General features: G+C 43.1%; 1 protein-coding gene across 1 annotated transcript in view; it reads left to right on the top strand.

Annotated features, from left to right (window-relative positions):
* The window catches only part of Pcca (propionyl-CoA carboxylase subunit alpha), a 291,408-nt gene that overhangs the window by 227,145 nt on the left and 42,242 nt on the right, over positions 1 to 22,021 (top strand). The gene's annotated exons all lie outside the window — the stretch shown is intronic.

The following is a 22,021-nucleotide window of genomic DNA, read 5'->3' as shown; positions in this document are numbered from 1 at the left end:
TTGTACTTTTTTTTTCATTGCAAATTTTCTCTGTATTCTTAAGAGTATATCATATAAACACAGTGAGCTTGACTTCTTTTCCCCCTCAGTTTGCGTTCTATCTTTCTCTGTTAGGTTCTTCACATCTACCGTTCTAGTGAAATTGAATCATAGTTTTGTATCTTCATTATTTTCATGTAAATCCTGTTATGTGTATAGGTGTTTTTTTTTTAAATTTTGATCTATTACTTTGATGTGGCTTATCTGGTGTATGGGTATTTTGCCTGCATGTGTATCTGTTCACCACCTGTGTACCTGGTGCTTGTGGAGGCTACAGGATCCCCTGATGGTAGTGAACTACCATGTCGGTGCTGGGAATGGAAGAGCAGCCAGTGCTCTTAACTATCTGTGGAGCCCCTAAAAACCTCCTTTTAATGGAGACATTTAATATTTTTTTTTTTAGTTTTTTTAATTTTATTGAGCTATACATTTTTCTCTGCTCCCTTCCCTTTCTCTCCCCTCCCCTTCTACCCTCTCCCATGGTCCCCATGCTTCCAACTTACTCAGGAGATCTTGTCTTTTTCTACTTCCCACTTAAATGTTTTTCTCTCTTAGGGTCCTCATTGTTGTCTGGGTTCTCTGGGATTGTGAATTGTAGGCTGGTTTTCTTTGCTTTATATCTAAAAGCCATTTATGAGTGAGTACATATGAAATATTTGGGTTTGGGTTACCTCACTCAATATGATGTTTTCAAGATCCATCCATTTGCCTGCAAATTTCAAGATGTCATTTTTTTTTCTGCTGTACAATATCCCATTGTGTAAATGTACCACACTTTCCTTATCCACTTTTTGGTCGAGGGGTATTTAGGTTGTTTCCAGGTTCTGGTTATGACAAACAATGCTGCTATAAACATAGTTGAGCACATGTCCTTGTGGTATGATTGAGCATCCTTTGGATATATACCCAAAAGTGGTATTGCTGGGTCTTGAGGAAGACTGTTTTCTAATTTTCTGAGAAATCACCACACTCACATCCAAAGAGGTTGTACCAGCTTGCACTCCCACAAGCAATGCAGGAGTGTTCCCTTTACCCCACATCCTCTCCAGCATAAGTTGTCATCAGTGTTTTTGATCTTGGCCATTCTTACAGGTGGAATCTCAGAATTGTTTTGATTTGTATTTCTTTGATAGCTAAGGATGTTGAGCATTTCCTTAAGTGCCCTTCAGCCATTTTAGATTCATCTGTTTAGAGTTCTCTCAACAGAGATCACTGGCTCAGGCCTTTTTCCGTAGATGGCTCTGGCCTGGACTCGCTCCCACAGAGGTATCTGGCTCAGGCCTACTCCCTCAGTGATTGCTCCCTTGTACCTGCTTCTGTAGAGTTAAGGCCTACTTCGGCTCAGACCTGTTTCTGTAGATGTCCCTGGCTTGGGTCCAGTCCTGCAGAGGTCTCTGGGTCAGGCCTACTCCCTCAGAAGTCCTGGACTCTGACATTTAATATTCTAATGAATAGAGGGGATGCGTTTTTATTTATCTGTGAATCTCAGTTGAAAGCTATTTAAATTGCCTCTACTTTTTTGCTGTTATGAATGTGCTTTGGTTCTTGGATTTAAAAATTATTTTCAAACACATCTAGAACATTTTTTTAATTTCTCTTCATATACTGACTCAAAGCTGCAAACAGCTGTATGACTGGTCATGGTTTTAGAGATTTTCTAGGCTTTAGGACACAGTGTGATGGAGTTTTTTGTACCCCAAGTAGTACAGTTCTGATTACTTGCTAAGTTTGTTACTGTGTTTACATGTAAGTTTACAGTTATCGTTAGTGCCAACTATAGTTTTCAGAACATACTATAAATCTGTTGTTTTTCTGCTACTACTGTAGAGCATGTCTCTGTCCTCCTATGAAGTATTACTTGTAGTATGCGGCGCACCTGTTTATGTCTTGGAGGCAACTTGTTCAGAATGTACACAGACCTGAAAGTTAGTTCCGTGGCTCTGAGAGTTTGTTGAGGGCATTAGAAAAGCCTGTGGCTTGGGAAAAAATCATAGTAACCTTGTAGCAATGTGATATAGACATTCTTGTCTTAATGCTTTGCCATTTATGTATAGAGATGCTTGTACAATGCATAAGTGTGTAGTATATGTGTGGTGGATTATGAATAGGCAGGCCCTTGTTCAATGTAGTATAAACTTTGGGTATTTAATCTCAGGTTTCAGTTACTCACAGTTCTTCTAGTTAGTCATTTTATAAACAGATATTTTAATGAATGGCATGAGAAGTCGTATGATATACTTTTTTTGTCTGTGTGTGTATATAGAAAAAAAACAAGCAAACTGTCTTAAGGAATTGGTCACACGCTTGCAGAGGCTTTGCAAACCCCAGATCTTCAGGAGGATATATACTGGTAACCCATGGAAAACAGTTCAAATCCATAGTTGGTCTTCTCACTGAGATCCTGGTTGGTTCCCATGAAATTTTTCAACTGATTGGATGATGCCTACCTAATTATGCAAGGCAGTCTGCCTCGCTGAAACTCTGCTATATAAAATGTTATCGTTGTTTGGGAAAACATCCAAGTTAACTTGGCCAAATATCTGGGTTCTGGGGCTTTGCTAAGTTGACCCATAAAGTTAAGCATCATAGAAGAATGTATCCATCTTCTAGAGAAGTGGTGCTCAACTTGTGGGTTATGACACCCAAACCAATGGAAAACACAGATATTTATGTTATGATTCATAACAGTAGCAAAATTACAATTATGAAGTAGCAACAAAAATGTTGTGGTTTGGGGTTACTACAACACGAGGAACTAACTGTATTAAAGGGTCACATTAGGAAGGTTGAGAACCATTGCTCTAGAAGGATCTGGGTTAGTAACAAGAGCTCTCTCCTTCTAGACTAGGGTAACATGCCTTCTCTGCAGCAGCTCATCTGGACAGCAGTCTGTCTGTACAGTGACCTGTTATACTCTTTCTCATAGACTTCTGTGAATTTCTCTGCTCCCAGACTCAAGCTAGGCAGAGGCTGCTGCTTCGGCCTCTGCACAAGTCTTAGACCCAGTTTCTGGAGCAATTCTGTTTACTCTGCAGTTGTGCAATGCAGCTGTGACAGTGGGTTGACGGTATTATGTGTTCTGTGTGTGTGACTAGCAGTGGAGGATTCATGTGGAAAGGGCAGATGGCAATGGACTGTTGTTAGTTCTTCCTTGTGAAGATACTTGCAGGAGAAGCTGCATCAAGTCACAGGCCATGGAGTCAGTGGTCTTTGTGAGAAACTTTGCTGCATCTACTCATTAAGTTGATTTCTTTTAATATTGATAAGCATGGTCTTTAATGTTTAAAGATGAGTTTAATTGTAGATCATAAAAATGCTTGTTTTAAGTGACTAAGATTGAAAAACAACTGATACCATTCATTTTTTTTCCCCCTCTGAACTTTGAGGAAACTTCATTACTTTAAAAAAGCCTGCTTTTATTAACTGTTAGCTAATACAAGTGTTAGAAATTACATAAACTATAACTACATAATTGTACGGGCACATTTAAGAGACATTTTATAGTCAGATGTGGTGGCACATGGCCTATAATCCTAGCACTCAGGAAGTGAGACAGGGAAGGATGTTGAAGTTGGCCTGTCCCTAAATCTCTAGGGTTGGGGATTGGCTCAGCCTAGCAATTCTGTTTGTTTCTATGTTAGAGACTCAGCCCTGGGGCCTTTCACATGCCAGGCAAGCATTCCACCACTGAGCTATCCCCCAGCCCTGTGGTGTGAAAGTGTTAGGCTGGGGATTACAATACAAGTTCTTACTCACAATCTACAAAAGAAGGTGACTTTGGAGGAACCAAGATATCCCTGGCTTAAAGGACGACAAACTAGCCTCCTGCAGTTCTGTGGACATGCTGGTTGGTAGGGAACTCTGGGTCACTATCTCCCCTAGCCCACATTCTTAAGGAGAGGCAGAGGAGGCACACACAATGGGCAGCCTTCAGGAAGAGACAGTGAGCTCAGGGAATCATATACACTGCAGACAGCTTCACTCCAGTTTCTACCCCCAGTTCCTACACATCAATCCTCCAGAGCACAAGATGGTCATTTTTTCAGCAGAGTAAGAAAATGCCAGAAGCTCACGGAGATTTACCTCCTTAAAATGGTGAGTGTCACTCCTGTCAAAGGTAGCTCAGTTTATCTCAGCACACAGCCTGGAAACCCGAAAGCCCATCGTCTGTAATGCAACCCTAAGTAGTCTTACTAAATAAGAATTTGGAGACAGATATTGGGGTAAATGCTTGAGAGACTTCTTACCTCCACCGAATCCTCATCCCAAAGGGAACATGATTGTGTCTCCACGAATGCTCAGACTGAATCCTGAGCTCCTGTCTCATGTCCATTTTAGTAGATTCCATATTCACGTGAAAGGCAGGGATTGGAGAAGTGGGAGATCTATTCTTCTGTCCCCTCGAAAGCTTTAGCTCATGACTTCCAACCCAAGCAAAGGATCTCTCCTTTCTGCCATACTGTTTGACGACAGTGGACAATTACCAGATAATGCTTCAGTAGAATGAAGGCAGCCATCTGAATGAGAGGAGTGGTACATGCAGGGTGTGTTTATACCCTTATGTCTAGAAAAGCACAGTTGGCCTGGGTGTGTATGTTTTGTGTATTTTACCTTTAGAATCTGTATTTGACTATTATCCTGCTTCACAAATGTAGTTTATGTTTACTACTGTAGAGGCAGCGGGACCTGGGAAAATGGCACCAATAAATGAGGTATTGCATTATAAGTAAATGTAATAGCCAGTTGTAACGAATAATCTGAAGTAAACTCACACCTACCATTGCCCCTGGCAGAGACATGAAAGCAATATCCAAGAACAATTCCATGTTGTTTTTGGCAAAACTGAAGTCACATGACTTGTCTATGAAGTCACATGACTTGTCTAGTTTTCTTGAAGGTATTTCACATGCACTCAGGATTCTCACATGACTCCATTCTTGGACCGTGTTTAGACAGCTCCCCCGTTTTTATCTTTTAAAATCAGGATATTCAGGGTGGTTATAATTTGAGATGTTATAGATAAGTCTAATTGTCATTTGGTGCATGAGCATCCTATAAGCAAGCAAATTATAAACATAATGACAAATATTAGTACAGTGGAATCATTGTATATAATACTCTGCCACCAAGAACAGGGACGCAAACCATGCCCAGTACTATTGGTTACATTGTTATATTAGTTAGAAATATCTAGAGAATAGCTTGAAAGGCGACCCATATGATTAAGCCTATATTTGCCATTTAATAGGAACACAAATGTTATGATAATGTTCTATGCAAATAGGAAGTGATTCAAATCCCAAGGGAAAATTAAATGCCGTCCCTTCAGATGAGTGAATGAAAGTCTGTTATGGTCTCAAGATGCAGTCATAAGCACAGAATCATTAGTAGAATCACTTCTCCCTGGGTGCACAGGGCCTTAACTTGGCCCTAGGTATGCAGATTTAAGTTCTAATGATACTGTTATATCTCCTGTGGATCTGCTGTTTTTCTGGTCACCCTGCTATCACTGTCTCCCGATGGCCTGGGGCCAGAGGAGCTGAAGAGAATTCCGTATGTTTTAGAGGATCCATGTGCAACGACAGATGCACACCCTTTGTAATTTTCTTCTGTAGAAGGAAAACTGGGGTAGAGTAATGCACCAGCTACTTATTTCCTTCTGCAACAAAACCAGGGAGGTTAGCGTATCCATGAGTGTGAATTTATTGCTGGAAATAATCCTTCAACATAAGAATCTAAACTGACAGTTAAGGATTTATGAATTAACAATATACTAGATAAGTTAAAATAGCCTGTTCTAGCAGTTGGGCTGAGGGAAAGGAAGTATTAATATATTGATGAATATATTAATCATGAATCCCTCCTATACCCTTAGATAAATCATCAATAAAATAAATATCTGCCTGTGAAATGGGAGATGGTTGGACAATTTTTGTAATCACGAATTCAGTTTGTATGAGGAAATCCCATAACTAACCAGTTGTGTAATGATTTACTACCCATCTATAGTAATCTGCAAATGAAATTTGAAAATCCATAGAGTTCTGTGAAAGCTGATTGTTAGTTGGGAGTAATATAATGCAGCAAGGATCAAATCCATATAATTGTTTACATCGTGTCTTGCCTGATTTATTAATTGGGCAAGAAGAGTAAGGAAAGTTGGCATTCCATGGCCCTTATGATGTAAATAAATCCATTCCAAAGGTTTGTTCTCTTGTGCTATAATACCTGTAGGAGACAATTTTTTAGGGAAGATGAATAAGCTTAAAAGCAGTAAAGGATCCACATGCTACATAAATGCTTCTTTTACCCTGGACTCCAATGGCTGCAGTTCTTTCCTTGGTCTCGACAATATTCGAGGTCTGTCAACACCATCTCTCCTTCTAGAGTTTGAAGTGGGTTGGTCAGTGGGTTGGAAATACAAGCACCACTCATGAGGCTGAGAAAGAATTGGGAAACTAATTCCTTTTCCCTGCCCTGCCCTCGCTTACCTAGGTTGTAAAGGTCGCATTTCCACAGGCTCTCTTAAATGGTCCTCAAAAAGTGGAGCGATTTAGATGAGATTAGATTGATAGTCAGATTGCTCATTGCAGGCTTCACAGCCCCCTTCAGACCATAGAAGATGCGTATTTAAGGTATGGTGATCGGCTTTTACTTTTGCTTTTGCCTGAATGGGGAAAATCTTTTCTGCCTTTTACCAATTTTAAGGTTTGATCATCCAGTTTGTATTCATTCAAAGAGTTATCTCCCATCTTCATGATTAATATCCTCCTTACCTTCTGTAAGCATTTTATAGCAGTCCAAGTTAATGCCAAGTGACCCACTGAAAACTGGGGATTTCCCCCTTGTTTATATGTCTTTACAATATTCTTTCAGACTCTGTCCCATACCGCTTCATCTAAAGTTCCTTTTTCTGAAACCAGGGACTATAATAATAAACAACTTGCGAACAATATAATAGTTGTGATTTTAATACTTGTGCTCATCCATTCTTTAAAAGATGATTCACATCTTGATATAAGGCAGAGTCTTCCTGGTTTCTGCCCCATGATTCTCAGGCACTTCCTGCTGTGAGGGTCCCCAGTCATTCATCTTAGAGCCAGCTTCAGGTCCCTGCATTGCTTTGAAGGTGGTGGGACTTGGGAGAATCGAGCTGATAAATGAGACTAAAGTCTCATGCTCCACACCTGGGAGGGGCCCTAATCCAGGAACAATTCCATGTGTTTGAAGAAACTGAGGTTACAAGACTCTTTTCTTGCACTCTTGGAGTTTTCTGGTAAGCACTCAGAATTCTCTTCACTTGGCTCCATTCTTGGACCGTGTTCTCACAATATGACTCTGTATTAGTTGCTCCTACAACGGTTGCTGCACATGGGTAACTCAGGACGTCAGAGATTCACTGATAGTCCTGAAGAAGAGACCCAAAATCAGATTCGACGTGGCTGACGCCTCAGGCTCTTCTGGGAAGGGCTGGTGACCCCTTTCTCCCAGGTTTTGGTGGTGGTGGCGTCTTTGTCATCCCATGGCTTGGAGCTACCATTCTAAGCTCCTGTCATCATGTAACCCTTTCCCTGTGTCTGTGTGCTTTTATTTATGTGAATCTAGAATACCAGTTAGGAGGCTTAGGCTCACCTACCGAACCCAGTCAAAACTCCCTAACTGCTCATGACTGCAAAACCCTAGTTCTAAATATGTCCCACCCATGAGGTTCTGAAGAACATGACATTTTAGATGACATTGTTCAGTGCAGTATATTTAAATAAACAGGACAGATTATTTGACATGTATGAGAATTAAAATAACTCAGTTGTCCTCAACTCATTGTTTCTTAGGTGTGCTCTTCTTATGCCTCACTCAGACGTGGCCATTTATTTCCCCAAGTGGTCTCACGTCTGTTATCATCCCCATAGCAGGAACCTCCTCACTCACTCAGTGAGACACCTAGGGAATGTGCCCAGGTGTGAACACAGAGGTGTTAAATAACACCTGGTGTAGATGAGCTGGTAGAGCCTGGATTACACTAGGTCTTATTTGTCTTAACATCAAGAGTTCATTCAGAATAACCCAGGGAGCTCTGCGAAAAAGCTGACAGCGGCTTTTGCTGTGTCTTCACAGGGCAGGGCAGAGGGAGATGGTGACACAGACGCTCTTCTTCTGAAGCTGGTCCTTGGATCCCCTTCAGGACCCCTCTAATTAGGCCTACACTTCCCAAAGAGCCCCCCTCTGAACCCTGTCCTGCCATGGTTAGAATCTGTCAGGCAGTGAGCACAAACACTTGATCCAAAAATCCTCTTAGTAAACTAATGTCCCACAATTGCCCTTAAGACGGAGGTGCCTGTTTTAGGTAGCGAGTTGGTTGGGCCCCATATTTTTGGTTAAGCCATCAGTCTGTACACCAGTCTAAGCTAACAAAGAAACTGAAAAGGCAGTGTTTTCTAAACCAGAATTTCTCACACCAAGCAATAAGGATGATTTTTTTCTTTTAATTTAAAAATGTGGAGTTACCATTGTGTTCATTAAATTATAATCATTGTTTCTATTTAATGTTTGAAGCACTGTATTATAAACATGCATATTTCACTAAGACTAACTCTCCCCACCTTGGAGAGACCACACCGATTCCCCTGAACAGCCTCTCTGTGGTGTTGGTGTTCATTGAGGGCTTGAGGAACTATCAGTTTCTGTCTTTGACACTTAGCCAGCGATCTTAATGAAACCAAATGATGCTGAAGTTCTCAAAGCTAATTTGAGTCTCAAATTGTACATTTTAAATTAAGTTTTTATTGATAATAAATATACTTTATTTCTTATTAGCCTTGAAAGCTTGAGTGATAACATGAGTAGAATAAACATGTTTTACAAAGATTTACCATTAAGGAGTCTATTAATATGACCCTTGGTGCAGCAGCACAATTAGATTTCAAAGTAAGGGTTTATGAAGTAACAGCGATTAATGACAACCATCGGAAACAATTTTGAACTCCATCAGTTTAACTCAGGAGGGTAAACTTAATATGATAATTCATCTAGTTGAATCGCATCAGCCTAGCGGGAAAGAAGGTAAATATGTGACCCTTACCTAGCTCGTAAATGGATGCTGTACTGAGAGATTTATCCATTCCATTAAAGAACTTTGGGGAACTTTGGAGTTTCTGCAATTGTTCCCTCGGAGGCTGAAAGCCCAACCTGATCTCATACTGGGACCATCCTGGTTTGCATATTTCCATAATTTGCCTTTGCCACTAATATGACAGCAAGACAGAAATAACCATTTCTAATAATATCAGATGGAGTTGTGGAGGACAGCGTTTTAATGCCGGGAAAGACCTCCCTGTGGGGCTGTTATTGCTGCCGTTGAACAGCAGCCACACAGTTGCGGTGGAAGACTCTTAATTGATTCGTTTAATTAGCAAGAGCTGAAGCCAGTGCTGTATCTTGTCATCCGACATTGCGGCTCTCCAGTCTGCATCACTCTTGCATCATCAAAAACGTCTAAGAATTCTGAGTGTTGAATTTTTAACAAAACAGTCTCCCATTTGTCTGAAAGTCAAATTGTTAGAAGATGAGAAGTAGATTTGTTATTCATGTCTCATCTTTGGAGTAATAGTGACGTCATTATTGTGTCTGGGTCTCACCTTCCCAAAGAAGATATGAGAGACCCTTGCCAGTCTTCCGTGCCTTGTAAATGTTAAGAATTCCTTGGCCACAGGTGTCTGGCTCAGGGAATCTCCCTCCCGTCCCTTACTCTGCATCTGTGGAGTATTGGAAATGACATGAAAGCTTGTAGCCACTTCTCACACACTGGTCCACCTGCTTTTGTAGCATCTGAGTCTTACCTGTTTCTACTTTCTACCTGAGTTCCTTGCTTTTTAAAGCACTGAGCTGGGTTGTCTTCTTGCCCACCACTTGCCCTGATGCCCACTTCCCTGGATAGAGAAAGTAAGATGATGGGGGTGAGGGTGGTGGTGGTGTCCGGTATGGAAACCAGAGCCTTCCCCACCAGATTTTACATATACTCTCCTACATGCACACATGCAAGCACACACAGCTCCCTCCTCCTTCCCTGCTGGGCTGAGCTGTCTTATTCCCCACCTTTTAGAATCAGAGGCAGGGGGGGTCCCTAGAGCAGTTAGTGGCAGGTTGCTGGCGTTTTCAGATGTGTTTATTTCTATAATACTCAGCTGACAAGTAAATTGATAGCATCCCATCCGCATTTTCCCCTAAATGTACAAAGTCTGAGCCAGAGTATGGATGAGAGTTTATGTTTGCACGTTAAATGTTATGAGTTAAGCATTGTTTCTGTGGCAGTGTGTGGTCTATGGAATGAATACTGACCTCCAGTCTAGGAATGCACACTTGGAATGCGAATCTCGTGTTTATCCTTGTGAAGCTGGTGTGCCGTGTTTCTTATTTATCATTTTATCAGCATGCATCTACTTAGTGTTTAGGTGCTCATGACTCACTACATTCATGGAGTCAGAGGACAACTTTTGGGAGTCACTTCTCTCCTCCTACCCTGTGGGCCTCAGGATTAAACTCAGGTCATAAAGACTGTTGACAAGAGCCTTTAACCAAGCTGTTTTGCTGGCCCTGGCATACTGTACTTTTTTAAAAAGTTTGATTTTAAATATATAGTTGTGTGATGCATTATCAGTGAAGTTAAGAACAATTACAGGAGTACTATATGCCATGTGCTAGGAAGGGGGCGTGAAGGTGACTTGACCTTTGCCCTAAGGTACCATGCTGACACCAGCCATAGTGGTATAAACTTATAGGCTTAGCACTTGGGCATATGAGGCAGGGAACTGTGATTTTATTATGACTTTCAAGCCAACCTAGACTACCCTGTCTCAAAAAAACAAACATAAGCACACAGCTGAGGATGAAGACAGACATGATGCAGTGGCTGCCAAGGTGGCCTGTGCATAGGCTGGTGTAGCTGCAGAGATATGGACCCATTCATTCCCTCCCTTCCTCCCTCCCTGACAGACTTCTCTGTGTAGCCCTAGCTGTCCTGGAACTCGCTATGTAGACAAGACTGGCCTCGAACTCAGATCTGCTTCCTCGGCCTCCTGAGTGCTGGTATTAAAGGCGTGCGCCACCATGGCCCAGCTTAATTTTTCTCTTACCGATAGAAAACCCTGTGGTGAGATTTTGTTTGTGCTTTAACAAATAAAGCTTTCCTGAAGATCAGAATGTGGAACTAGCCACTGCCATAGAGGCCAGGCAGTGGTAGCACACACCTTTAATCCCAACACTTGACAGATCTCTGTGAGTTCAAGACCACCCTGGGCTACACAAGATTGAATCTTTCTAAAAGAGAAACAGCCAAATGGTGGTAGCTCACAGCTTTAACCCCAGCACCAGGGAGGTAGAGACAGGAAGTGATAGGGCTGGGCGGAGAGAGGAAGATAAGGCGGGAGAAGACAGGAGTCAGGACACAGTCTGATATTTCATAGAGACAGCTTTCTGTCTGAGGACTCGTAGAGACAGGATTCCCCATTTGGTGTGAGGATTTCGTAGAGGTAAGAACTCTAGTGGCAGCTACTCTGCTTCTCTGATCTTTCAGCTTTCACCCCATAATATCTGACTCCAGGTTTTTATTATTAAGACTAATTAGAATTCCCACTTCAAAACCTAAAATAAAGAGTCCAGCCAAAGAGCTGGGGAGATGACTTAGTAGAGGACCCAAGTTTGAATCCACAGAAAGTCAAGTATAGTGGCATGCATTTGTAAACTCGGTGCCTGGGAGGTAGAGACAGGCAGATACCTGAAGCCTGTCTGGCCAGCCTACCCTACTTAATGAGCTCCATCCCAGAGACAGATCATTTCTCAAAAAACAAGATGAAAATAGCTCTGAGGAATGACACCCAAGGTTGTAGTCTGGCTTCCATATGTAATATGTACTGGTACACACACATGCACACGCACACACAAACATACACACACTCACATACACAGAGTCTAGGCCACAGAGCCGATGTCTCTGATTAAGAGTCTGTATACCTTTAATTCTAGCAGATTAAATCTCTGCCTCCCTAGGAGGCAGAGGGAGATGGATCTGTGAGTTTGAGACCAGAAGCTTGGTCTACATAGTGAGCTCCAGGACAGCTAGGGCTATGTACAGAGATCCTGTCTCAAAAAACAGAAGACAAAAAAACCTATTAAATCTGTGTATCCGTAATGGCTTTGTGGGAGCCCAGGTAGTTTGGATGCTCACCTTAATAGACCTGGATGGAGGTGGGTGGTCCTTGGACCTCCCACAGGGCAGAGAAACCTGCTTGCTCATTGGGCTGAGGAGGAAGGAAGACTTGATTGGGGGAGGGGGAGGGAATGGGAGGTGGTGGCGGGGAAGAGGCAGAAATCTTTAATAATTAAATAAATTAATTAATAAAAAAATCAAAAAAAAATCTGTGTATCATTTATTTGCTGAACAGCAATAAACATGGGAGTAATGGTGTTGGGGAAGGCTGCTTGTTCGTTCCCGGCATCTCAGACCCGAAATAATCGCTCAGAAACTATATTTTCGCAGTAGTGTTTGGCCAATAGCTTAAGCATATTTCTAGCTTGCTCTTATATCCTAAACTAACCCATCTCCATTAATCTGTGTACCACCACATGGCTGTGGCTTACTGGGCAAGGTTCTGTCCAGCGTCTGTCTCTGGTGGGGCTCCATGGCTTCTCACTGACTCTGCCTTCTTTCTCCTCCTCTATCTGCTTGGACCTCCCACCTTGGCCTGTTCTGCTAAGCCACTGGCTGAAACAGATTTATTCATTAACCAATAAAAGCAACACATAGACAGAGGACTTCCCACACCATAACGGAGCCAAGTTTTGTATCTTACTAGACATCACATTTAATGATGAGGTGTTATGCTTTGTGTTTGTCAGTCATTGTGAGTACACTGATGGATCATTTGTTAGGGGACAGATATTTGCCAACTCAAAAAAGAAGCTGTCCCTGCTGTCAGGTAGCTGGCTGTCCTTGAAGATAGACTGGAAGCAGCTGATCACTATCCAGTATGGTATGAAGGAGTGTTCTAGAGCTCCGACAAAGGCACCAGAGGAGATGTGACCTCTGTGGGCATCTCCAGCCTAGGCTTCCACTCTAATGATAAATCAAGTTTTCATAGAGAAAAACATTTCTTAAAGCAAAGGGATCAGGATCTGCAAAGGACCAGAGATAGAGTTTTAAAACTGATGGAAAAGAAGACTAAGAAATAGGTTTAAGCACAAAAGGCCCAAAGATGTCCCAGGCATTTACGGAAGAGCAGGTTGGCTAGTGAGGGTGTCAGGAAGGGGACAGAGTCTGGTTGGGAGGGAAGAGGAGACTAGCCGAAGCTAGATGGTACAGACCGAACCAAGGAGATTGGGCTGTGTTCTCAGGATTCTGGGGTTCACTGAAGAAATTGAAAGAGGAGGGTTACTGTCTCCCTGGATTGTTTGAATGTCATCTGCCTGTGACTCAGAGGCAGAAGAGCACCATGCAGAGAAGCCATAAGGTAGATGGTAAGTTGAATGTTTGGTGTGTTTTGTTTGAAAGACCACAGAGACAGATGGACTGCGTGATGAGGGAGCATAAGGGACACACTCCTGTTATGACCAGGAAGAAGGCTGGGGTGGGCATAGACGAGGGGAGGTCCAGAGCTGTGCGGCAGGTGCAGTGGCCACTGCTCAAAGCAGAGCTTGGGAAGATGCCCCCATACCTAAGGGGCATCCACCCTCTACACTAGTAGGCTTGTTTGTGAAATGACTTTATAATTGAATTAACTCAATTATATATGGCTGCTTAATGATATCATAATGTCTTGAGCCTTATAGACTCACTGCTTATTTCAAAGTATCTAAAATACTGCCCAGATCTTCAGGATAAAATCATTTTTACTATATAGCTTAGCGTCCTCAAAGTGCACAACGCTATAGGACTTTAGAATTGTCCTTCATACACCAGTTAGGGTGCCATTCAGTTTGTAAGATGAATAGGCCACAGAGTACCTGAAAATTCATTGTAAATCCAAACACAGGGCTGGGAAAATTGGTCAGTGGATAAGTGTCCTTACTGTGCAAGCATGAGGATCTGAATTCGATCCCCAGCTCCCATGTGAAAACCTGGGCGTGGCTTTCATGCAATCCTAGTCATATAATTCTAGCCCTGGCATTGGGAGGTGGAGACAGGCAGTTTCTGGGAGCATGGTGGCCAGCCTAGACAAAAAGGAAAGCAGCTTGTATGATGTTCATGTGTGCTTGGTTTGGTGCTACCAGCTGAATAGGTAGGAGAACCACCACTGTGTACCAGAGACAGCATCTGGCTGCGTGGTGAGAGCAGCAGTTCCACAGCTTGTTCAGGAAGCCACTCTTCTTGGTTTTCAGTGTTGTGGACGTTAGGTGGTCTCCCTGGTAACGCTGAGTACATGACAAGCATCCCTTTACTCAGGCATTTGTGAGGATCTCCTCCATTCTTTCGTGTCTATTTAATTTCATGGCATTTTCTCCCTTGGGTATGGGACTGTGCTGCAGGGTGCCCAAGGAGGCGACAAGCTGTCAGACCACAGTCAGCACCCCAGGTGATGCTTTTGAGAGGTGACTTTCCCAAGCTAGCATCCATTTGATGATGAATATCCCCAATTGTGAGATAGTTCAGGTAATTCTAGGGTCCCATTGCTAATTACCTGAGTTAATTATCAGGCTTCAAAGACACTATGACATTGCAAAGTGACCTTGTTTGAGATGAAGTCTGTCCCTTATTTAGGGGTAAGGGAAGTAACTAGTATATAAACTCTAACGGTTACTATCTTAGTTCACCATGTCCAAAAGACTGTCCCACCTGTTTTCTGTCTCAGCTGTTCATTAGGTCAGCCTTTAAAATGGGGATGGGCAGAGAGCCCATCTTGATGAGTCCCTGTAGAGTGCTCAGATGCACTGTTTGTCACTCCCTTCTGCAGGTGCAATAATACCTGTTGAGACCTGCAGAAATGGGGCTGGGCCAATGACTCAGTGACTAAGAGCACTACCTGCTCTTTCACTGTGTGCTGGGGAAGGGGGTCCTCAGTCCTCTGCGAACACCAGTGGAGTAACAACCCACAGGAGGTAAGAAGGCAGTTCAGTTCCATAGCTGGTGTTGGATCAGACTTTAGATGTCTAACCCTGAGTAGTTTATTTTAAGCATATTTAAGCACAGTACAATTTGTTGTAAAATTTCCTGGTGATAAATAATTAAGACATGACTACAATGAAACTGTTTATAAAGTACATGTAACATCTTCCATAAAAATGAGTTCTGTAGATTGATAAGCTCATGATTAGAGTCTATGGGAAGAGGATCCAGTGTGGTCTCTGCCACACAGATAGTACAAAGGTCACACTATTAACCACATCTAGGTAGACCCAGCCTTCTGCGTGGAAAGCAGGCTATACATCTTTCCCTTTAAAAGTGTTTAACATCCTGGTTCCCCCAGTGCTTATCGTCTGTTAGCCTAAGAACCTCGGCCTCCCACACTTACAAAGAACCTGAATTTGGTTTCCGGCGCCCATGTAGGGTGCCCTCAATCACTTGTAACTCCAGCTGTAGGAAATCTGATACCTGATGGCCTCTGCAGACATCTGGATACATGTGGCATACACAGACATGTCCACATGCACATAAATGTTAACTTTAAAAACAAAAAGAAAAAAGAGCCTGCAGAAACCAATTTGTTTTGTATTGGGAACACAGCTACAGCAGCAACTTAGACCAAAGCGTGGCTCTTGTACCAGGCGGCTGGAGCCTGGGGCTCCTCCTGCCTGTGGCCCTTTGCCTGCCTTTGTGATGCCTGAATACCAGGTAAGGGACCCTTGACCCGTGTGAGATGACTGTAGACACCTGATGCCCAATGCTGCAAAAGGCCAGGTCCCCATTTCCCTGCTTAGTCAGCCAGCTGCCTCTGTATTTGGTGGGAGAGCTTGTTCACAATAAACTGTTAATAGACAGAAAACTAGATTAAATATGCAGTTTGATTTAAAGGTTTTTTTTCTCAATTAAGAAAAACTTAACCAAATGAGGCCTGGTGATGCACACTTATAACCCCAAGTGAGGGAGCTAAGTCAGGCAGATCCCAAGAGGAAGGCAGCATGGGCAATTTAGTGAGACCTTGTATTGAAACAGAGAGTACAAAGGCGAGGTGTAGCTTAACAACGTAGAGTGCTTAACCACTATATGCAAGGCCCTGAGTTCAAGCCCCAGTGCTGTCCCCAAATAGATAGATGGTAAGCAGGTAGGTAAAAAGATAGATAGATAGATAGATAGATAGATAGATAGATAGATAGATAGATAGGTAGGTAGATAGATAGATAGATAGATAGATAGATAGATAGATAGATTAGATAGATTAGATAGATTAGATAGATTAGATAGATAGAGGTGAGGAGAGAGAACCCTAGCTAATGTTCAAGGTGATCCAGATGTGACACACATTTAAGTTCTGAGAGATTCCTTTTTTTTTTAATGTATTTAACCTCTATTCCTTTACTTTCTCCTTTAATCTGTTTTTGAGCCCAACATGTGTTGTAATATTGCAAGTAGTAATATAGTGTTCCAGAGTAGTGATTTTGTTCTCAGGGGACATATGGGTTGTCTGGAGACATTCTGGTTGTCTCCAGCGGTGGGCTGCTACTGGAGCCGTCCAGCACGCTGCTGAGGACCTTCCAGTGCACAGGCCAGCATGCTGCTGAGGACCTTCCAGTGCACAGGCCGGCACGCTGCTGAGGACTCCAGTGCACAGGCCAGCATACTGCTGAGGGCCCTCCAGTGCACAGGCCAGCCTAGCATAACAGTCTCTCAGCCTCAGGTACTAGTAGTGTGAGGTCAGTGGTCATAGACAGGCACCTCTGGGATGGGGTTTTCTATTCAATAAATCTTGTGATAAATGAAAAATCTCTTATGCCAAAAAAATGCAGTTAATGCAGCTCACATTGACAATAGACCTTGGCAGGACCCATCCAGCCTGTGCTAAGAAGCATGGGCCATGCAGTGAGCTGATGGGGTTCCCTTCTGACCACAGCCTAGAGCTGCTGAGGACCCACCACTGCCAAGCACCCTCACCCTAAAGACCCTGATTCAAAATCCCAGTCCCTTCCTACCACCTTACCTGGCACTGTAAAGTGGAAGAACCTTAAGTTGGGGATCATCTGTAATTCTCTGCGAACCTTCACCACGCTAAGATTGGTAACTTGCTCATGGTTGCCCCCTGGGTCGTGGTGCAGCAAGTCCCTCTGCATCCACTGTAGAATATCCCATTTCAGTCCATTTGCCAAATCAGCATTTTCTTATTTGTCCTAATATTCGGTGACTGTTCACGTGTCTTTACACCTACACAGAACTATGATCAAAGTGGTTTTATAAATGCCAGGTATTCCTTGGTCACTGACAGCTTGATCCAAGGGATATTGCCTTTCATATTTGTGATTATACCTAAACGGCATCTCCAGAGGAACTTTTTCCAAGACTGCCATCTATAGAGTTTTCTCTTTGGATCATCTCTGTTACTATCATGGTAACTTACAGGGGAAGATCCATTTAATACTGTGGTGTCAGTTCCTGTATGAACACATACCATGTTCTCTGTGCACGGCCAGCAGCAGCACTGTCTGAGTCCCAGGCAGCTCTGCAGTCCTTGCGGCTTGCAGCAGGCTTTCATGGAGCTACTAGCACGGCCTGGTCACCACCTGGTGGCTTGCCATCTCCAGCCTGCAAACTGGCCCCTGGAAGCTAACTACACAGCACATTTTACTTGTGGATTCTGATTTATGGAGGTGACCGAGGTTACTGCCCTTAAAAGAAGAATTTGTTACTTACTTCCCACCAGAAGGAGCAGCCATACCATGCAGGCCCACAGGGAAAGCTGCGGGGCAGGGGGCTTACCCGACAGAAGGATCTTCATGAGACAGGGGAAGAAGCCCTGCTGGGCTCCCTGGAAAAGTACAGGGCAGGTAGGTGGGGTAGGTAGGATTTTCTGATCAGACTAAAGGGAGTCTCTAGTTGCCCAGCACTTTGTCCTAAATGTTTAGGGAAGGGGAATGGTGGTGTGATGTCAGTTAAATAAAGGTTTTCTTTACTTTACGGATGGTACAGTCTGTCCTTGAATATGTAAGTGCCTTCTCCAAATATTAAACCATTTTAAGAAGAAAAATGAAAACTTCACAGGCTCTGGAGAGCTGGCAGAGTGGTTAAGAGTGTGCACTGCTCCTGTAGAGTACCCTAGTGCAGTTCCTGTGCTGGGCAGCTATACGTACTGGTGATTCCAGCTCCATGGGCAACTGAACTCACATGCACATGGCTACACACAACTAAAAGAAAACAAAATTTTACATGCATATATACACATATACCTACATACACGTTTATACACACACACATACACATACACACACAGGCACGCACGGGGAAGCACCAAGTAATCAGAGCCAAAAGAACTAAACTCACAGACACTGGTGCTTACATTAGAATGTGCATTTATTAACCGGAGTTGAGGCATATTTCCCTCAGAGACCAAATCTTTAAGCTTGCCCTCCAGGGTAATTAGGAAGCTCTTTACCATGGCTGTAGAACCAGCCTAGGTGGTTCTAGGTGGCAGTCTGTGCAAGATTGCTGCAAGAGCGCCCCCTGTGGCCACTCTTCTCGGTTTACTGCGCCTCCTTGCATTCTCTGCAGAATTACTCTTGGGAGCGATTAGGCTTTAACAACCCGAACCATAGCTGCAGACCTGTACTGCACAGAACCCTAGTTCTCTGGCTGCTTTGATTGGAATTTTCAGTACCCCCACAGCCTTTGGTCATGTGCCTTCACAGATGGTGTAGCCCTTATATGCTGAATTTTGCCAGTATAACCCTCAGAACTTGTAATTTCCCGTGTCTTAGGGTAACACCCTCTGAAGCACGCAGGCTCAGGGGGAAAAATATCTAATGAAAAGAGCCCTGAAAGAGTTCATTTCTAGTCCCAGTAATGCTTTAAACTGGTGATGTGACCTCCTAACCCTCAGTTTTCTTTGTTGTAAAATTAAAGGTTGGGGTCAGTGACCTCTGAGGTCTCTCTCAGCATCATCCTACCCCGAGAGTGATTGCATCAGGCACAATAGGCAGCTTGCTCCAGACAGTAGCCGAGCATCACACATGCAGCTGGTTAGCACCCTTGTCTCTCTCTCCATTCCTCAGCTCTTCAGTCTCATTAGGGGAGACATCACTGACTTCCCACAAAGCGTCCTGTAACTTAATTTCTGGGGACACACATTGTGCTGCTCCAGGCTCAGTGCTAATAATCAAGATTATATGTTCTGCTTACAGTGACTTTTTTTTGTGGTTTCGGGGGGGGGGGGATGCAGATGCTTTTCAATTATTCTAAGGAAATTTTGATTAACCCCCTGGGTAGAGTTCTCTGTACCACCTGCCATGGAGAAGCAGGTTTTATTGAGCAGAAGGTATAGAATTGAATTGCTCTTATTTGTTTTCTTTCTGGTGCCTCTGGTACTATTTCAAGCTGAAGCATTTTAATAAATATTTAATAAATATCTGTCTCTAATAGGTCAAAACTATTATAAAGTAAATCTCCTTTGTTCTCCAATTTCAAACGCAAATAAATTCATTTGACTTTTAAGTGGGATTTGCAAGTTACAGACCCATTTTTCCTTACGTATATGACTAGTGGGTTCTTGTTTTGTTCGGTGCCAAGGATTGAAAATAGAGCTTCAAGCATGCCAGTCGCAGGCTACTGGGCCGATCAGCCTAGTCTCAGAGTCAAGGTGGCCTCCTGTCTGTATTCCCATCTGATGAGATTACAAGCATGAACCACCATGCCTGGCTTGAAATTCTCTCTAACTGGCATAGCCGGCTCGGCCTTGGTATGCACTCGAAGGCGTGAGTACTTCAAAGCAACCTCCGCACAGCGCCGCTGCTTTGGATGCCGCCCTTGTTGACGCCTTGCGTTTTACTGCGCTCTCCTGGTGTTCTTTCGTCTTGTGCAATTCTTACCCTTGCCTGTGGTTAGAATATTTTATATGCCTCATTTATAGAGGATTGTGAAATGCATGCCTGTTAGTGATTTTACAAAATTTTATTGAAATATAATTTTATTTGAAGTATGCAAGCCAGTCATTTTAAGTCTGTTCATTGAGCTCTGTGCTCACCACCACAGTCAATGTTAGGATGTTTGTCACCTCCAAAAGAACCCCTGTACCTTTATCCATCACTCTCCATCTGTCTGGCCCTCCAGTCCCTGGCAGCCATTTTTCTTTCTGTCTGCATATTTGTATTGTATACATGTCATAGAAATGGAATCGTGCAGCTTATGAGAGCTATGGCTGAGTTGGCAAGGGTTTGTCCACATCGTATCGTGCGTCAGCACTTCCGTTTCTTTTTGTGGCTGAATACCTTAAAAATGTAAATGCGCATCGCTTTGCCTGTCTGTTCTTTACCTCATTGGGTGGCTCCTGTCTTTTTGGATGACCACAGATAAGGCTGTTCTGGATACTGAAATGCCAGTTTTCACTTTTCCTGGGTCTATGCTTTGGTATAATTTCCAGGTCATACAGCATCTATGTGAATTTTCGAAGAAAAGTAGCTGCACTGTCTTCCGTCCTGAATATATGGGGGCGAGTTCTTCTAGAGCCCGCCGTATGCTACAGTGGGAGGGTTATAGATAGAGACCATTCTAGGCTACATAGGGAGACCTATTTTAGTACAGGAAACCCTTCTGCGCCAGTGTGTGTTATCGCCTTTTATTACAGATATCTTGGTTCTGTGACCAAAGAACTTGTTTTTAAATGTTATCTGTGCCGGGGTTCCTCTTTGCTCCTTTAGAGTTGTAATTAATACAGAAGAAAGCATTTATTACTTTATTTTTCTCTATTGCACTGTGCGTGCATGTGCATTAGTTTGTGCACACTCACACTCTCAATGTGGCTCCTCCTTGGAGGTCAGAGTACTACCTGGAGTTCACTCACACCACGTAGGTCCTAGGAACTGAACTCAGGTTCTCACCTTGGCAGTTAGCACCTTCTTCTGCTGAGCCATCTCCTCCTGTTTTATATTTTAGAACAACCTTAACTCTCACAAAACAGAAAACATGCATTTTAAATGGATATGTATGTTCTACTTCATTTGTTTCTGTTCCTTTCTCAAAATGTTTTTGATATTAAGCAGGCAATACCTTTCATTTCTCCACTCCCACCTCCTTAATAATAATGTGTGCGGTGTGGGAAGGCATTTCTATAGAGAGGCGGGAAGAATAAAGAGCAACCTTATGACGCTCATGTATTTTACACCCGGGAATCTTGTAACATTTTGTGGTTTAAATCAGTTAATACACTCCCAGGCAGCTTCCTCTTGTTGCCTGTGAACGGGTTTTGCCTTGGAAGTTAGACACTGCCCACTTCTGTCATTGTGCCCATCACCTCGCTGTCTCCTGCACTGGAGACCTCCTACATGTGCTTCTGAGTGATAGAATAGCTGACACTGTATTTAATTAGCGCTAAGACTGTGGAGAAGGAAAAGCATGTTAAGTATTTTTCCGAGTCACTAGGGCAAACACAGTCCCGTGTACCCACTGATGTTCTGTGGACGGCCGTGGCATCTGGGATCCACTTAGGAATCCACTCATTCGTTGAGCATTTGTTGGGTCCTCTTATGTGTGGAATGATAGTCTAGGTGCTGGGTAAATAAACCGGTTTTTAACTAAACAGAAACCAGTTGGGGTATACAGTACAACTAAACACAAGTTCACATCCACACGGGTTCACTTTTCTCCCATCCTTGCAAAACTGAAAGATGGAGTTGTGGTGGGGCTGGGGAGGGTGGATGAAAAACAGGATAAGGACCTTCGGTTACAAAGCTTGTCACTTTTTTCTGCCACTTTTGTAAATGTCGTTCTTGATTTCCTTTTGGAACTGTCATTATTTCAGCAATGCGTGGCCATCCGCTTGTTTATAGCAGGTGTTTGCGGGGTAAAGCCCCAGGG

Source organism: Chionomys nivalis, chromosome 12, assembly GCF_950005125.1.
Source record: "Chionomys nivalis chromosome 12, mChiNiv1.1, whole genome shotgun sequence".
NCBI lineage: Eukaryota > Metazoa > Chordata > Mammalia > Rodentia > Cricetidae > Chionomys > Chionomys nivalis.
Note: the sequence above shows the minus strand (reverse complement) of the source record. Positions and strands in the feature narration are given on the sequence as shown.